The sequence below is a fragment of the Hyla sarda genome, chromosome 6 (assembly GCF_029499605.1).
Source record: "Hyla sarda isolate aHylSar1 chromosome 6, aHylSar1.hap1, whole genome shotgun sequence".
In the NCBI taxonomy this organism is placed as follows: domain Eukaryota; kingdom Metazoa; phylum Chordata; class Amphibia; order Anura; family Hylidae; genus Hyla; species Hyla sarda.
In genome coordinates this window covers 230,617,442-230,634,119 of record NC_079194.1, presented here as the reverse complement: position 1 = coordinate 230,634,119, position 16,678 = coordinate 230,617,442, and the positions used below count along the sequence as shown (strand labels likewise).

At 45.8% G+C, this 16,678-nt stretch overlaps 1 protein-coding gene across 3 annotated transcripts in view; it reads right to left on the bottom strand.

The window, feature by feature from the left end:
- The window catches only part of KIF18A (kinesin family member 18A), a 141,620-nt gene that overhangs the window by 124,104 nt on the left and 838 nt on the right, over positions 1 to 16,678 (bottom strand). For 2 of the 3 annotated variants that reach the window (XM_056526677.1, XM_056526679.1), the window contains exon 2: positions 9,082 to 9,196. The gene's annotated coding sequence lies outside the window, so the exon portion shown is untranslated. Of the gene's footprint in view, positions 1 to 548; positions 609 to 9,081; positions 9,197 to 16,678 lie in introns of all 3 variants that reach the window. The other variant, XM_056526678.1, reaches the window with a different exon arrangement.

Sequence of the window (16,678 nt, the reverse complement as noted above, 5' to 3'; positions counted from 1 at the left end):
GTTATAGGGGTCAGAAAATGGCAATAAAAAAAAATAAAAAAATAAAAATACTAAAAAGTTTATAATTTTTTTAAAATTAGTAACACACGACAGAAATGAAACAAATTTGGTATTGCTGTAATTAGGCCGACCTAAAGTATCACAATAACATGTTTGACCACAAGGTAAATGGCGTTAAAAAAAAGAAAACCCCCAAATTTGCAAAACCACCTTTTTTTTTTTTTTTTTTTTTTTAACATCACAAATAATTTCGGAACATTTGTTATGGAAAAATTAAAGGGTTCTGGTCCCGCAAAAAAGGAGGAAAAAACTAAAGTGCAAATACTAAATAAACTAATAAAGACCTTTACTTGCTATTTTGGTTTAAATAACTTTGAGTTGTACCAGGACAAGTGACGTGTCATGAGGGACAAGTAGATTGTGCTCCATTTTAGTCCCTTGGACAAGTAGTTTTTTTTTTTTTTTTTTTTCCACACCCCTGGACCTTATATACAGTGGGGAGAACAAGTATTTGATACAATGCCGATTTTACAGGTTTTCCTACTTACAAAGCATGTAGAGGTCTGTAATTTTTATCATAGGTACTCTTCAACTGTGAGAGAAGGAATCTAAAACAAAAATCCAGAAAATCTTTTATGATTTTTAAAAAATGTATTTGCATTTTATTGCATGGCATAATATTTGATACATAACTTAAGCATAACTTAATATTTGGTAGAGAAACATTTGTTTGCAATTACAGAGATCAAACGTTTCCTGTAGTTCTTGACCAGGTTTGCACACACTGCAGCAGGGATTTTGGCCCAATCCTCCATACAGAGCTTCTCCTAATCCTTCAGATTTTGGGGCTGTCGTTGGGCAATACAGACTTTCAGCTCCCTCCAAATATTTTCTATTTGGTTCAGGTCTGGAGACTGGCTAGGCCACTCCAGGACCTTGAGATGCTTCTTATGGAGCCACTCCTTAGTTGCCCTGGCTCTGTGGATCGGGTCGTTGTCATGCTGGAAGACTCAGCCACGACCCATGTTCAATGCTCTTACTGCGGGAAGGAGGTTGTTGGCCAAGATCTCACGATACATGGACCCATCCATCCTCCCTCAAAACGGTGCAGTCGTCTTGTCCCCTATGCAGAAAAGCAGCCCCAAAGAGAGTGATTTTTTCCTCCTTTATGCTACACGGTTGGGATGGTGTTCTTGGGGTTGTACTCATCCTTTTTCCTCCAAATACGGCAAGTGGAATTTAGACCAAAAAGCTCTATTTTGTGTCTCATCAGACCACATGACCTTCTCCCATTTCTCCTGTGGATCATCCAGATGGTCATTCGCATGGACGGGCCTGGACATGTGCTGGCTTGAGCAGGGGGACCTTGGATTTTAATCCATGACGTTGTAGTGTGTTACTAATGGTTCTCTTGGAGACTATGGTTCCAGCTCTCTACAGGTAATTGACCAGGTCCTGTTGTATAGTTCTGGGGTGATCCCTCACCTTCCAATCATTAATTCCCCACGAGGTGAGATCTTGCACGGAGCCCCATACCGAGAGAGATTGACAGTGATCTTGAACTTCTATCCTTTTCTAATAATTGCGCCAACAGTTGTCTTCTCACCAAGCTGCTTGCCTATTATCCTGTAGCCAATCCCAGCCTTGTACAGGTCTACAATTTTATCCCTGATGTCCTTAGACAGCTCTCTGGCCTTGGCCATTGTGGAGAGGTTGGAGTCCGTTTGATTGTGTGTGTGGACAGGTGTCTTTTTATTTTTTTTAAGACAATTTACTTTTATTGAATAAAAATCAAGTAACAAAGATACAAGGCATAAACATTATAAGCCAAACAGCATTGCCTTAAAAATGTCAGGAAAAAGCGCACAGGCCTTCCAGCAATACCGTATTAGAATAAGCGGTGGAAAGAACAGAGACAGTATAGTATAACCAGTTTCGATGCATCTGTCTAAATAAGAAGACTGTCTATAAGTGTCCGGAACTGTTTGACTAATGAATAAAGTCATATAAGCTAAGTAACCAAGAAATAACTAAAACCAGCCCTATGGGCCGGGGAAACAGACAAGACCAACTGACAAGACAGACATACAAGCAGCCAACGACCAGAGTCCATCCGAAAATGCTCTCCCAGCAGAATTCTAGAAGTGCCATTGGGTGGAAATAAGAGAGTCGGCGGTAAGTAGCAAAAATACTGCATAGAGAATCAGGGAATCTTCAATGCTCCCAAAGATCCCGCTAAAGCTGCCATAGTGTACCACTGTGTGGATGCAAAGGGGCAAACTATAGATTTAAGTTCTGAGGCGGGATAATACTTGGTCAGGAACAATGTCCACTTATGAAAAAATCGCTTTGCCATCTTCTCCTTGAGTTGAAGCTAGGGATCGACCGATATCGTTTTTTTAGGGCCGATACCGATAATCTGTGACCTTTCAGGCCGATAGCCGATCACTTATACCGATATTTCGGTATAAATTTTATGGCAGAAAGGAGGCTCATATCAGCTGCATTATCCTTCTTTATTATGCCCAATAGCAGAAAGAAAGAATGTAGAATACATGCTAACATGGAAGAAAAAAGATGCAGGTCATCTAGCAACATGACCGCACCCCTTCCACTAACCCAACCAATCATAACCGAACTTGCTCCATAAAAACCCTGTGCAGCTCCGCCTCATCCTCTTTCTTTCTGCTCAGTAGCAGTGCAGATAAGTACCTTTTACTTTGTGTGAGAGGATTTGGTTTTTTAGTGATCTTCCCATTGTGGGATTGCTTCTAGACTGTGACAGTATCCTGTCATTCCCCTAGCCTCTCTGGGGGGTTTATTCTCCCGGATTGGGTAGTTGTTTCCTGTATTCCCCACTTTCTGTTTCTTCTGTCTCCGGCCCCTCCTCTACTCTACGCTACTTAGTTCTTCTGTCTTTCTGTTTCTTTTTCTGGTGGCATTCGCGCCCTGTGTATAATCTCTTTCACCCCTTACCTGTGGCGGCATCACTGGCGGGCTTTCCGCCATTGTTGCTGATGTCAGGTCTCCTCCCTTCTTCTCCTCTCTGTGCCATTTCTGTTGCACAGATGCGGAGAAGCCCCTCTAGCCTCGCAGGTCCTCTACGTCCTTTCCCTCCTGTCTTGCAGTGACGGGCCTAGTGTGCCACTGCGGGAGTTTCCGGGGGGTTAGGACTTGTTAGGTTTGTTTGTGCTCAAGCTTAGACTCCAGCACAGACTGACAGTTTTATCAAGCACTTGGTGACTGTTTTCACATAGTTGCTCCGGGGACGCAGTGTAAGTCCCTGGAGGTGCTTTACATTGTGTTTATATCTATTTTATCTTCCAGTGTACTTACTGGAATATATATATATTTTTCTTTCCTCCACAGCCCCGTGTGTTGCATTAACTCCATCTCTCCTAGCACTTATTTAGTTGCTCACATCATGTCTGTGGATAAGATAGAAATGACCTTGGGGGATGGCCCCAGTGCTACACAGGACCCAGGCTATATGCCTGCAGAACAGGTTCCCAATTTGGTGAACGTTTCGGTCCAGTCAGCTATAGCTTCAGCTATGGCAACATTGAATGAGTCCATTACCAAAACGGTGTCTCTAGCCATTGCCGCCTCCCTACCGGACTCAGTGGTTTCACAGGCGGTTCTGACAGCGGTTCGGCTGGAACAGGAAAGGGCCTCTGGCTCCTCCCGACCCGGCAAATCGGACTGGAAGAGGCATCACTGCTCCGATCTCTCGACCTCTCCTGCAAATCGGCTGACTTCAGGAGATTGCCAAAATATCTCTGCTGACCCTAAGATTACGGGCAGCAACCCGCTTGCGGGTGTTAGACCCTCCGCCCAGGAGGACGTTGATAACCGGGCTACCCACTCTACCAAGTGGTTTCAACCAGACTCCTTTGTGGATGAATCCGATGAAGATTCAGATTTTATCCCTGATTATTCGGATGCCGCCTCCCTCAGCAGTAGGGGTGAGGCTGATGATGGGGAGTTGGACGTACCTTCGGGTTCTTCATCTTTGAAGAAAAACCTCAAGGTTTTCAGTAGGGCTGGAAGGGGCAAGGGTCGCACTTCCGGCCGTGGTCAATATGTCAGACCCTACACCAGACCAGTTCAGTATGTGCAGGAGAGAACTCAATGACAACCCGTTGCTGCACTAGTGGTCACCAACCCCTTCTTCCCACCCAGAGGCCGACTTGGAGGGACAGAGGAGCATCCCATGGCTTCCCTAGAGGCAGAGGGACAGGTAGGTCAGTTGTATCCGACCCATCCGACTGCACCGGTAGGGGGCAGGCTAAGGTTTTTTACCCACGCCTGGACCCGGATTGCGGCAGATCCATGGATATTGCAGACTGTGGGAGGTTATGTCATAGAGTTTTTGTTCCCACCAGTACAGCTAAAGTGGCCGCAGGCAATCCATTTTTCGGTCTCAGACACTGAGTTGATTCAAGCAGAAGTGGCAGATCTATATGCAAAACACGCTATAGTGCCGGTACCTCTGAACAAACTGGGGTTCCTCAGCAATCTCTTCTTGGTAAAGAAGAAGGATGGCGGGCACAGACCGGTCATAAATCTGAAATACTTAAACAAATGCGTTTGTTACCGCCATTTCAAAATGGAGGAGATTTGCTTCTCCTGGAGGATTGGCTTGCCAAAATAGATTTGAAGGACGCGTACCTCACGGTACCGATTCACCCTTCTTCCCGTCCATTTCTCCAGTTTCTATGGAAAAATCAAAAGTGGGAGTTTACATGTCTCCCGTTCGGACTTTCATCTGCCCCATGGTGTTTCACCAAACTCCTAAAACCAGCCATGGCGGTCTTACGGAGTCGGGGTGTTCGCTTGATCATATATCTCGACGATATATTGATCATGGCCAGTTCAAGGCAACAACCATTATTCCATGTGGGGTGGACGGTTAGACTCCTATTGGAACTGGGTTTTCTAGTCAACGAGAAAAAAAATCTGTGTTGACACCTGCCCAACACATGGAGTTTTTGGGGTTCGTGGTGGACACTCGCTCGGCGACACCGAGTTTGCCAAACAAAAAACTTGTGTTACTGCACAAGGAAATAAGGGTCTTGCTTCGCACTCACAGGGTCTCTCTACGAGCTGTGGCTCGAATCGTGGGACTGTTGTCAGCCTCAGTACAGGCAATCTTCCCAGCGCCCTTGCATTATCGGGCGTTACAGAGATTGAAAATCAGACACCTAGCAGAGGGTCTGACATATGCAGACCGAGTTCCGTTGTCGCCAGATGCTCGCAACGAACTGTTGTGGAGGCTTCGACATGTTCAGGATTGGAACGGAAGGACGATCTTCAATTCCAAGCCGGATCTAATTATAGAGTCGGACGCCAGCCTCACGGGTTGGGGGGCCCGTTGCGGCTCGTCTACCATGGGAGGAAAATGGTCTCCAACAGACTATTGCACATTAACTGCCTGGAGCTTATGGCGGGTTCGTTCGCACTGAAGAGCTTTGCATCTCACATGAGAGAGTGTTGCATCCTGCTGCGGATGGACAATATCACGGCAGTGCAATACATCAATCGCATGGGAGGCACGAAATCGCAGATGCTAACGGACCTTGCGAAGACATTCTGGCTTTTTTTGCCTGGAAAGGAACATAGTTCTGCAGGCGGAATATCTGCCGGGGGTGTCCAATTCGGTGGCCGACTGGAATTCCAGGCACCTCATGGACAGCAGCGATTGGCAGTTACATACTGCGGTCTTTCGAGCCATCAGAACTTTATGGAGGCCAATGGTGATGGATTTATTTGCGTCACGGCTCAATCGCCAGTTGCCTCGGTTCTCCAGTTGGAGACAGGATCCGGAAGTGGAGGCGATGGACGCATTCCGTCAAGTATGGCCTTAGGGGACGTTATACGCATTTCCCCCGTTTGCTGTGATCCCCAGAGCGTTATGGCAAACAGAAGTTCAGAGGGCGACAATGGTGTTGATTACCCCGTGGTGGCCGACCCAGTCTTGGTTTCCCCAGGTATTGGGGATGACCATAGATTATCCAAGGATTTGCCCCAGGTTTCCCTCGATACTTCAGGGACCAGCATGGGAATATCATCCCTTAGTTCTGTCAGAACAATTACCTTTGGTGGCATGGCTGATTTCGGGTCTCCCGAACTTGATAGAGACATTTCATAATCAGCTAGAGACCTCATGTGTGAGGCATGGGCTCCAGGTACCAGATCGGCTTACCGATCAGCCTGGGGATTATGGGTTCATTGGTGCTCACAACGGCAAGTGGATCCCGTTCATGCCGCTATGCCTGGAATCCTAAATTTCCTATCGGAAGCTTTTGAAGCTGGGAAGGCTTATAGGACTCTTAATGTGTATAGGTCTGCCATTTCGGCTAATCATGTTCCGGTGGACGGTGTGGTGGTAGGGCGACATCCATTTGTTTCTCGTCTCATGAAAGGTGTGAGGTTTAAACGACCACCGGGTCCACGCTATACTAGGACCTGGGACGTGTCTTTGGTCCTGGACATGTTTTCATCGTGGGAGGACAACGATGTTTTGTCATTGAAAATGTTATCGTATAAATTAACTATGTTATTGTGTTTAGTGTCTATTAAGCGCGTCTCGGACGTTAGGGATTTAGACATTTCTAGACGTGAATTTTCTCCTCAAGGAGTTTTGTTTTCTATTGCCAGACGTACCAAGACTAATCTCCGTAAGGTTTTTTATCCTTATTTTGTGTCACACCCAAAGCTTTGTGTGGTACGATGTCTTAAGACATATGAAACTAGGACTGCCGAGCTTCGGTCGTCACGGTTTTCGCAGTTACTGATATCCTTTTGCGCCCCGTTTTTTCCAGTCTCTTCATCGACTTTATCTCGGTGGATTAGACAGGTCATGGCATTAGCGGGAGTGGATATTTCTTTGTTTTCCCGCACACTCGACTAGAGGGGCTATGGCTACGAAAGTAGCTCAGGCTGGCGGTTCGCTTGCTGATATTTTGAAAGCGGCGGATTGGTCATCGGAAAATACTTTTCGGACTTTTTATTTTCGTCCGGAATCTCATGCGTCTATGTCAATTTTATGAATTGTGTATATTGTATTAAGTATGCTTTGAACTTGCAATTGATATGAGCCTCCTGTCTGCCATAAAATTTAAGATTTTCCTAGTATAATGTCGGAAAATATGGATTTTATAAAGACAGGAGGCGAATATCATCCCTCCCTTATTCCCATCCCTGTTATGGTGTCTTTGTTTTCTTTTCCTTAGGATATTGAGACGACGGATCGTCAAGTGAAAGGTGGATGATCTTAATTTCGTTGACTACGTTGAGTCTCCCGGGTTCTGGGGGAGATTGATTATGGTTCAGTGCCAGTGCCTGTTGCAGTCTCGACGGTGCTGATCTATCAAGAAAGAGGATGAGGCGGAGCTGCACAGGGTTTTTATGGAGCAAGTTCAGTTATGATTGGTTGGGTTAGTGGAAGGGGTGTGGTCATGTTGCTAGGTGACCTGCATCTTTTTGCTTCCATGTTAGCATGTATTCTACATTCTTTCTTTCTGCTATTGGGCATAATAAAGAAGGATAATGCAAGTGATATTCGCCTCCTGTCTTTATAAAAATCCTTATTTTCCGACATTATACTAGGAAAATCTTAAATTATCGACTTTACATACCTACCCCGCAGAAGCTGCTGCAGATAAAAGCGGGCGCTTAAATCAATGAACTGCAGCGGCTTTTGCGGGGCCAGAGACCACCGCCGCCCGCTTCTCTCCCCCTGTCTGTCCTGGGGTCCTCCATAGTCCAACCACCACCGCCGCCGCCCCATTGCCTCCCCCATCCCCGGTTTTATAATTACCTGTTCCCGGGGTCCGTGCTACTTCTGGCTCCGGCGGCAGGACGGAGGTTATTGCCGATATCGATAACGTCCAAAATCGTGAATATCGGCCGATAATATCGGCCAAACCGATAATCGGTTGATCCCTAATGAAAACCAGTACATTTTCAATTAAACAAACCCCTTCTTCGCATAATATGGTTCGGCAGATATGTGGATGACATTATTGTCATACGGACGGGGACTGATATAGAAGCTTCAGACTTTGTCCACTATATGAACAACAATGACCACAATCTCCGTTTTACACATTTGTGGCACAAGAACCAGGTTCCGTTTCCTGATTTTACATTAACTGCCAATGTATCTCAATCCAGAATAGACACCTGCACCTACCAATACCATTTTGCATGCCAGCTCTTGTCTTCCTCATCACACAACAACGGGTATACCGGTTGGTGAGTTAATTAGAGCACAAAGGAATTTTTCAACCAGAGAGAACTCAGTTGCGGAGCAAAAGACGGTTTGTAACCATCTTAAAGCAAGAGGTTATAAAACTTGGATGCTAGAGAGAGTCAAACATAAAGTACACAATAAAACAAGATCTAACCTACCTGAGAATCGGAAAATGTTGCGAGCAATTAACTAATTTGTCACATCCTATAGTATGGAGTTTAACCCTTTAACGACCACGGACATAAATTTATGTCCTGGTTTGGTGGTACTTCCAGCCAACGGCTGTCCGGGCATGCTGGAAGTTGTAGTTTTGCAACATCTTGAGGTCCGCAGGTTGGAAACCACTGGTATTGAGTGTCAGCGCCGGCGGCCGCAACAAACAGGAGGAGGAGGGCAGCGCATGCGTGTGATATGTGAGTAGCATCCTGATGGGGACAGCACTAGGCTGATAATTAATTGAGGGGGGTGGGGGGTGGGTGGACAGAACAGCGCTCGCGGGTCACATATAATTAGTTCCCTGATGTGGGGACAGCGCAGCACTGGGCTGATAATACATTCATTCCCAAGGGGGAGGGGCCAAACCGATATTGCGGTATGGGTTAAGATTGATATTGAGCAGCACAAAAATTTCGGTATTCGGTATGAACCGGTATACCGCCCAGCCCTAAGTTACACCATTGATCCCCAAATAAGATTTTACCCTGCTTCTTTGTCTATAATTTTGTAAAGTTAGGTTGGATAAAAAAAATATATATTAATTTTCTTTTTCAATATAAAAAAAAAAACCTCTGCAATAGATATAGTAACAGACAAAATCAAATTACCTGCAACAGATGATCCAGACAATGAAATACACTTCCAAACACTCTTTCCACCTTATCTTCAGTCTTGCTCCAGCCACCAAAGTCTGGAGGCCATGAATCCTGGGAGATGTCGTGCCTAAGGTAAACAATAAAAAAATTCTTAAATCCTACATTTCCTATTGGCATTTTGCAGTGGTCACCAGGATTGGGCAAATCCCAGGAGCCAAGCAGATAATGCACCAGAAATTTGCTACCTGCACCACAATAGTTTTGTTTTTCTTCACTGATATCTATGTACACTCATTGGGGGAGATTTATCAAAACCTGTGCAGAGGAAAAGTTGCCCAGTTGCCCATAGCAACCAATCAGATCGCTTCTTATATTTTTGACAAGGCCTCTGCAAAATAAAAGAAATGATCTGATTGGTTGCTATGGGTAATTAGACAACTTTTCCTCTGCACAGGTTTTGATAAATCTCCATCTCCTCCCACAATGCACTAAGTGAGAAATGTAAGATTGCTGGAAAATTCCGCATGCAGCTTGGAGGTTTCTAAATGATTACAGGTCTTATTAGACAATGGGAGTTTCCATAAGAGGGCATACAAGTGCTTCCCCCCAATGCCTTATAAAAAGGCTAAGATGCTACTTATCTACCTCTTGGTGAGAGATTGGTAACAGCCAAACATGACTTAACAGTTTACTCTAAACATTTTGCACAGTTGACATATATTGAAAGGGTAAAACACAATTGGATTTAAAGAAGCAGGATGGTCATTTCAAGGAATTGCCCACAATCTAGGCTGTTCTGACCAAGCTATCAGGAGGTGTTTGGAGTAGTGGCTACATGAAGCCATGCAAAGAGGTTTGGGACGGTAAGGATGCTTTCACACCACGTTTTCAGCCTCCGGATGGTTTTAGGTCCGGTCAGAAACCCGGATATTGCTCGAAAATGAGCCGACCAGACCCAAAACCGTTAAAATTAACGATGCGATCAGATTGGTTGCTATGAGCAACTGCACCTCTGATTCTTTGCACAGGTTTTCATAAACCCCCCCCATGTTTATCAACAAATCCAGGCTCTGTTTGGGATCAGAGAATGGCCAAGTGGTGAGTGCTTCAATCCTGACCACGTTTTGTCTCCGGTTTAAAAACGTACTGCAACCGCATATGTTTTATTTTTAACATTGACGTCAATGGGAAACGCACATGTATACAGTTCCATACGGGAAACCGTATACGGTTTTTACTTTGCCCATGCGTGTTTTCATTATGTCATTTGCAATTGCTCTCCACTCAACTTTACTATAGATATAACAGATCCCAACATGCTGACAGCTGAGCATAAAGCCAAGAAAACTCATAAAGAAGCACTTCAGAAATTTTTCTTGCACATATAGTGCAACATAGACCATGCGCCACTGACATGGACTCCTAATGCTGCCTACATTTTCCATGCTGCCTCACTGCACCTGTGATCGAATTAGGCTGATGATGGTAAACTTAAAAAAACGCACAGTCAGCACTGCCCCCTATACATGCACCACACCTTGAACAGTACTTGCACAATTTGTCCTGACTCGCTTCTCAGGTGGAGCTCTATCCTCGCTTGTCAGCATCCAGTAACAATGTTGAAATGATGATGGCACTCACCCATCAAAGCAATCTTCATTTATTTACCAAACAGTCCGGTTAAGGATACAACATGGTCAACGGGCCGTTTCACACTACGCCTAGCGCTTAGTCGTGACCTTTACTAGCTAGGTTAAAATCAAAAATAGTATTCCTTACATAAAATCAAAACATTTACTGCTGCTGGAGTTCAGCCAGGTGCACCGATTAGACCAGTGTTTCCCAACCAGGGTGCCTCCAGATGCTGCAAAACTACAACTCCCAGCATGCCTGGACAGCCGTGCTGGGAGTTGTAGTTTTGCAACACCGGGAGGCACCCTGGTTGGGAGACACTGGATTAGGCTGGGTTTACACTAGGGATCGACCGATATCGATTTTTTAGGGCCGATACCGATACTCTGTGGAGGTTAGGGCCGATAGTCGATAACTTATACCGATATAAGTTATCGGCTATTTATCTCCCCCCCCCCCCTCCAGGCGACACTGCTACAGATCATTGATTCAAAGCGGGTGCTTTAAATCAATGAACTGCAACAGCTTTTGCGGTGCCAGAGACCGCCACCGCCGCCGCAACCCGCTTCTCTCCCCCTTCCTGTCCTGGGGTCCTCCTGAGTCCTATCACCGCCACCGCGCCGCACCCTCCACCGCACCGCCCCGGCCAGAGACCGCCGCTGCCCCATGGCCTCCCCTCATTCTGGCTCCTGCGGTGTCCTCCTGAGCTGTCACTGTGCGCACTGACGGTGATGTCGCGTTGAGGATGTCACTCGTCATTGCGCAGCGCACAGCGTAACACAGGACGCCGCAGGAGCCAGAAGTAGCGCGGCCCCCGGGAACAGGTAATTATAAAACCAGGGATGGGGAGGCAATCGGGCAGCGGTGGCGGTGGTCTCTGCCCGGCGTGGCGCGGTGTGCGGTGGTTTGGGGGGGGGTGATGGCGGTGCGGAGGGTGGTGTGGGGGGCGGGGCATTATCGGATTATCGGCAAGTTAATTGCCGATATCGTCCAAAATCGTGAATATCGGCCGATATCGGCCAAACCGATAGTCGGTCGATCCTTAGTTTACACCACATTTTTGCAGTACAGTTCCCGTATACATTTTCAATTTGAAAACCGGCTCTCCATTGAAAACTGTATGCCAAAAGATGCATCCTGTACAATTTTGTCCGTGTGAAAAACCATATTGAAGCGTATATGTTTTTTTTAACATAGGAGTCAATGAGAACCGTATGTGCGTACGGTTCCATCCGGTTTTCTCCACATGTTTTTTGACTTTGCACAGTCTTTTTTTCTTGGAATTTTTATCAAACAAGTGAAACTTTATTCATAATGGAGTGAAAAGTTAAAAACGTGTACTTTTTTTTCCTTAAAAAACAGATGCAACCGCACATCATTTTTCAAACTGTATATGGTTATCAACCGTATACGGGTTCAAATGTGTACACAATTTTTCATACAGTTTAGTCCGGTTTTGAGGAATCCGTTTTTTTTTTTTTTTAATCAAAAACCTTATATGGGAACTGTATTGCAAAAACGTGGTGTGAACCCAGCCTTAGGGTGCGTTCACACTACGGAATTCCAGTGGAATAGCCGAGCCGAACTCCGCATGCAGAATTCCGCGGTGTGAACTTAACATTAGTGTGAACGGGGACAATTCTGCCGCTGAAATTGTTTAGCGCAAAGAAAGAACATGTTCATTCTTTGCGCGAATTCCGCGAGCACTGCATAGCCGTCAATGGTGACGGCTCAGTACCCTGCAGCTCTAGCGCTGAAGCACAATCAGCGGCAGCCGCCAGGCGGAATCTCCGCTCACGGAATTCAGCAGTGTGAACGCACCCTTAGACTCATGAGTCTGATGATCACCACTAGTCTCGGGGCAAAGGGATAACACTTTTAGTTTCTCCCGTATCCTGCTGCCAGGCAAACTGAACTTGAAGGCCAGTTCACATTATACTGTGATCCCTCAACTTACAATGGCCTCAACATACACTAGTTTCAACATACAATGGTCTTTTCTGGACCATTGCAAGTTGAAACCAGACTCAACATACAATGTACAGACTGTCCAGATCTGTGAAACGTGTCAATGGATGGAAGAACTGACCAATCGGAATGGGCATTTTACTGGTAAAACCCCTGTATTACTGAAGTGCATGCACTGACTGGTGTCTGGTAGCGCCCCTACAGTACAGGGAGGTATTACACATTCTGTACACTTTACCTGTACCAGGGTTAGCTTCTCCTTTGGACACCAGGTGAGGGCGACTCCATGTTACTTTTTTAGGACACTGCCTGTACTGTACAGGACCCCAAAGAAGATCCTGTCCTCTACATAGACCAGTGTTTCCCAAGCAGAGTGCCCCCAGCTGTTGCAAAACTACAACTCCCATCATGCCCGGACAGCCTTTGGCTGTCCGGGCATGATGGAAGTTGTAGTTTTGCAACAGCTGGAGGCTCCCTGCTTGGGAAACACTGGCATAGACAGTGATTTTCAGCTCCCAGCAGATCTTTCTTACTTTTATATGTAAGGATTTGCTTTATCTATATTAGTTATCTACTTATTTTTCTTTAATTCTCACTTTTTCCTATTTTTGGATGACATTTTGGGGCCTTTAGAACCAATTACCAGGTTTCCATAGAGTTCTGGTCTCAACATACAATGGTCGTCCTGGAACCGATTAATATTGTAACTTGAGGGACCACTGTATGCAGTTTTCATACTCAAAGTGCAGTTTTTTGTAATATATTTATATATATATACACACACACACACACACATTTATATATATTGCCAGACAAAAGCGATTTGACCTATCATCACAAATGAGAGGTTTTACATAGACTGAGTGCCAATGCCCAATACGGGATATCCGAGCGGAATTCTGCTGGAAAATTCCAGTGCAGCAAAGTCAAATTGATGTCAATGGGATCCCGCTGCACAGTGGAGCATTCTATATGCTGGAATTCCGCTGTCAAAAAGAATGAACAAGTTCATTCTTTCTGTGGAATATTCAGCATTGCCTGCTATGGGGATCGGCGATGCTCGTGCAGTCCTAATGCTGATGGCAGCAGCAGCATGTTCATTTTTCTTCACTCCCGTGTCTTGGTGACACAAGAGTGAAGAATAATGATTATGCATAAGAAGGGTGGAAATAGAGCAGCCTAGAGGACAGAGGCAAGCCGGTTCCCATCTCCATTGAGCACTAAAGAGATTTAGCAATATAGAAAACGAGCCCATATTTTCTAAATGACTGGACCAATTTCAGCAAGCGATACCTCTTTTTACTCCTGTTTACCCGCAGTATAACCCAGTGCAGGTGAATATCCCGTCAGTTTCCCTTCAATGACACGTCTGCGGAATTACATTTTTGTTTTTATTTTTTAAGGCCCCCCCAGCAATAAACTGTAGTCTGGAGTAGTGTTGAGCGTGAGTATCGGAAATGCGAATTTCGGAACTTTGTGAATATTTAGAATAGGGATCGACCGATTATCGGTATGGCCGATATTATTGGCCGATAATCACGATTTTGGGCATTATCGGTATCGTCAATTATCTTGCCGATAATGCCCCGCCCCCCGCACCGCCCCCACCGCACCGCGACGGCCACCCCCTCGACCCGCCGCACCGCCGACCCACCGCACCCCCCACCGTGATGCTAGGCGGTATACCGGTATGGATTTTTTCCCATACCGCTATACCGGTCGGGCCCCTCCCCCACCCTCCCCCACCCTCCCAGTCAATAAAAAAATTAAACTTACCCGTAATGGGGGTGGTCCGGGCCATCCATCCATCGTTCCTGTAGCGTCCGGTGGCGTTCCGGGTGGTCCGGTCCGGGCTGTCCTTCTCCCACGGTCTTCTTCTCCACTCCGGGCAGGCTCCGGCCTATTAGGCTGCATAGACGCCGCTACGCAGCGGCGTCTATGCAGCGTACTAGGCCGGAGCCTTCCCGGAGTTGAGAAGATGACCGCCGGAGAAGAAGGACAGCCCGGACCGGACCACCCTCCACCCGGAACGCCCCCGGACGCTACAGGAACGATGGATGGATTGCCCGGACCACCCTGACAGGTAGGGGAGAGAAGAGGGTGGTGGTGGTGGCGGCGGCCTATGGCCCCGCAAAAGCCACTGCAGATCATTGATTTAAAGCGCCCGCTTTAAATCAATGATCTGCAGCGGTGTCGCAGGGGTTAAATAGCCGATAACTTATACCGGAATATCGGTATAAGTTATCGGCTATCGGCCCTAACCTGCACCGATTATCGGTATCGGCCCTAAAAAAACGATATCGGTCGATCCCTAATTTAGAATATAGGCATATATATTCGTAATGACAAATATTCGCTTGTTTTTTCTATACAAATTTTTATGCGAATATCGGCACTTCCAGACTAGACACTGAACCCTCCCTTCTTTTAGGTGAAAGATATAATTGCGCATTCGCACTATGCGATATTACAAATTTTCGCATGAAAAAACAAACAAAAGGAACATAGCAAATATGCACATTTCACAAATATAGGTCAAATATTCGTACATATATTCACAAAATACTGCAAATTCGAATATGGCCTCTGCCGCTTATTACTACTCTGGAGGACGGAATGGAGTCCAGCAGAAGTTGTTCAAATTTCCTGCAACACAACCATAGAAAAAGTGAACCCGTCATCACTTTCATGCTGCTTGAACCACAGGCCCTTAGTGTGGTCCCTTGGAACCTTCTCTTCGCTCTTCCAGCCTAAATTGATAGATAGACCTATCTATATACCCAATCAAGCCAGGCAGGGTAGGCAGAAGGCACCAGGAACCGCCTTGATGATTATTGGTTCAGGCAGCATGAAAGCGAGTTTGAAAAGAAAGTGATGACAGGTTCACTTAAAGTTTTTTTTTTTTTTTTGGAACTTTGATACCTTTTTTCAGGCAATCAGGGGTTACAGCCTTGTCCCTTATATTTGATCCTAATGGTTTATCCAAAAGAGATTATCAATATTAAACTCTCCCCCCCCCAAAAAAAAAAAAAAAAAAAAAGAAAAACCTTTAACTCCTTCCTACATGTAAGATGGGACACGTTGGGGGATATTTATCAAAGTTGTGTTTGTCCCGCATCACTATAGACCAAACTACAGAGGGTTAGGCCGGTCTATTGTGCGCCTAATTTATCAAAAGTCGCACGGCTCTTGATAAATTCTGTGCACAGACTTCAGGATCTATGCTTTAGACTGTATTTAAACCTGCTCCAGCATGGTCTGACATTTCAGCGTACTTTCAGCCGATGAGACTTTTTGCCGAAAAATGTTTTTTGATAAATTCAGCACCAATGCATTTTTCCGTCTAAAATAATGTTCTAAAAATCCTCTAAAGCAAAAGTCGCAAAAAAGTCACACATATTTAGACTGCGACCTTCTGTGCGACAAATTTAGACGGGAAAAAACAGTCCAACGCACACCACGTTTTTGCTATACAGTTCCCGTACATGGTTTCAAGTAAAAAACCGTATGGAACCGTATAGAAAACAGTATGCATTGACTAAGCATTGTAAACCGTATGTCAAACGCATCATCCGGTTAAGGCTGGGTTCACATCACGTTTTCTCCCATACGGGAGCGCATATGGCAGGGGGGAGCTGAAACTTCGTGCTCCCGTATGCCTTTCTATGCGCTCCCGTAGGCCAGAGTGAAATGTTCGGTCTGGTCGGCTTATTTTTGCGCTGTATGCGCTTTTTCACCAGACCTAAAACTGTGGTCAACCACGGTTTTAGGTCCAGTTGTAAAAGCGCATACAGCGCAAAAATGAGCCGACCGGACCGAACATTTCACTCCGGCCTACGGGAGCGCATAGAAAGGCATACGGGAGCACGAAGTTTCAGCTCCCCACCAATGCAAATTCTGCCCAAAGGAGAAGAGAGAAATCTTGGCTCATACTACAGCAGCCGCCTCCATTGTACACAACAAGGACCCACATATCATACGGTAAACAGCGCCAGAAACCGGGTCACCC